The 2,328-nt window shown below is 50.2% G+C and overlaps 1 pseudogene; it reads left to right on the forward strand.

Moving 5' to 3' along the window:
* Positions 1-638: 638 nt before the first annotated feature.
* LOC109444719 (thymocyte nuclear protein 1) lies at positions 639-1,407 on the forward strand (annotated as a pseudogene).
* The last annotated feature ends 921 nt before the right edge of the window (positions 1,408-2,328 follow it).

Below are 2,328 nucleotides of genomic sequence, written 5' to 3' on the forward strand. Positions count from 1 at the left end.
CATTTAGCCTTGAAGAGAGAACGGTTTCCGAGTCACACTTTGTGTTTTTAGGACCTTGTTCCCTTGCAGGTCAGGACCTTCTCTAGAGCTGTTTGGGGCTGTCGAGCTAACTTAGCTTAGCATGTTTAGATTTGAAAGGCTCCCCCGCCTCTCTGGTTTCTCACATTCCCTCTGGCCTCCCCTGCACCTCAGGACACCGAGTGGTTTCCCATGATGAAGGTCACAGGGTGGTCAGAGATGCCCGGAGAGGCCCGAGGCTGCCAGACCTCTGCCAGTGCCGTCCCCTGGGGCTGGTTTTCCTACCCAGACTTCCCTTTGTTGTCTGGAAGGAGGAAGCCTTCTCAGGGACCAGAGTTTGCTTTATTGATAAGCAAATTCTCATTTCAGTTATTCAATATTTCAACACCCCCCCACACACACACACACACATTGAACATTCTCTCCTTCCACGTGTAAATTGTAAAACTGCGGTGCTTAGAACATTTTCCATGTGATGTCTCAAAAAATCATTTACTGGCTGCGTCTCGAAAGAGGCTGTACATGGCTTTCTAGTGCCTCGGAAAGTGTGCTGGGGTGGTGTCTGCAGAATGGTTTCTTGGGGCAGATACACAGGTGCCTCAAGTATCTTGGCAGATTCCAGAATCTTCTGCTCTTCAGCCCCATGCAGGGAGACCATGCTGAGACCCAGGAAGAGGTTGGCTGCAGCTGCTAAGTCAGACAGGAAGGGACCAGCAGGAAAATGTACCACGACTCAGAACTCAGGTGAGGCATCAACTGAAGTGCAGAACTCCAGCCCTCAGAAGGCTTCAACCTCTAACAATGGCGGGGAGAATCTAAGCAACCACTGGCTGATGAAGTCAGAGCCAGAAAGCCACCTCGAGAAAGGTGTGGATGTGAGGTTCAGCACTGAGGACCTGAAAGCACAGCCCACGCAGACAGCGTGCTACGAAGGTATTTGCCTGTCAGGCCCGGAACTCCCAGAGATGTGAAGCTGGAGGAAGATGCCTTCTTCTATCATAGCTGCTGCAGAGGGCCAGGCATCGCAGGGCTTGTGAAGATTGTGAAGGAGGCCACCCAGACCACACACAGTTGGCAAAAAGCCATCCCTAGTATGATCCGTCCAGCAAAGAAGACAGCCCTAAATGGTCCATGGTGGATGTACCGTTGGTTTGGATGATGAAGCATGTCTTTCCCCTGGCTGAGCTCAAAACCCATCACCAAGCTCACACAGCCACGGGGAATCCTTCAAAAGCGATGGGGCTCTTCACTCCCCAGAGCCTCTCTGTTCAGCCCCTGACCCAAGAGGACTTTGAATTTGTTTTGAGCCTGGAGGAAAAGGCATCAAGTTCATGGAGACCCTCGCTGGAATCGGCAAGACACTGCTTCAGAGAAGTGAAGCTTCTATGAAGACACAAGAAGGCTTGCTTGCTATAACCATCTGTGCTATAACCATCTGGGGTTTGTACATGGTGGGTGGGCGGGCAGATGTTGTGCACTTTTCTCAATAAAACACTGATATCAAAAAAGAAAAAGATCACCTACTGGTTAAACATTCTGTCCTCTGTAAGGAATTCATGGTTGAGGGCTTGGAGCAAAATCACACCACCAGCCTCTTCGTCACAACGGGTAGAAAAGATACAGCCTGTGCAGTCTTTTGTAGAAACAGGCTTTAAATAATTAAAATAAACCTCAATCGTCTTTTCTTTCTAGAAGAGGTAATGAGTCTGCTCGTCTCTACAGATCTGCCCCAAACCAAACAAACAAACATGAAGATCAGTCAAACTTCACCACCATCTGAGATGCCTCTGTGGATTTCAGCCCCTGAACCCCCCCCCAAAACTAGAGGACCCCACATCTGAAGCACAGCCTGTCTGCCCCTCCTCTTTCGCCCAGAACTGGTCTAATCTCTCCCTGCCTGTGTCTCCTCTAATTCTCAGCCCCGAGGTCAGGCAGTGCTGTGGTGCAGAAATTAATTCCGAGTCCTGAGAAAAGCCGATACCTGACGATCTTAATGCATTTTTAATATATTTTGAGGTATCTCCTCGCTTCTGTTTATTTTTCCTCCTGATAATTCTCTTCTGGGAAGAGAGCAAAGCAAACCATCAAGAAATCGATGGGGATGTGCCCAAAAGCCGCAGAACACAGGGCTTGAGGTAAGGGGCTGATGGGGGGTTGTGAAGTCACCCCTGAAAGGGGGGAAGGGGCCATAGCTGGGCTTTGGTCCAAGGAGCTGTTAGGGATCTTTGCTACAGGTGTGGGGGTGGGGAAGCACTCGGGTTAGACCTGAGAGTGGGGGGTGGGGAGGAGTGGGGGTGTCAGCCCATGTAG

The sequence above is a fragment of the Rhinolophus sinicus genome, linkage group LG14, assembly GCF_036562045.2.
Source record: "Rhinolophus sinicus isolate RSC01 linkage group LG14, ASM3656204v1, whole genome shotgun sequence".
Taxonomy (NCBI): Eukaryota; Metazoa; Chordata; class Mammalia; order Chiroptera; family Rhinolophidae; genus Rhinolophus; species Rhinolophus sinicus.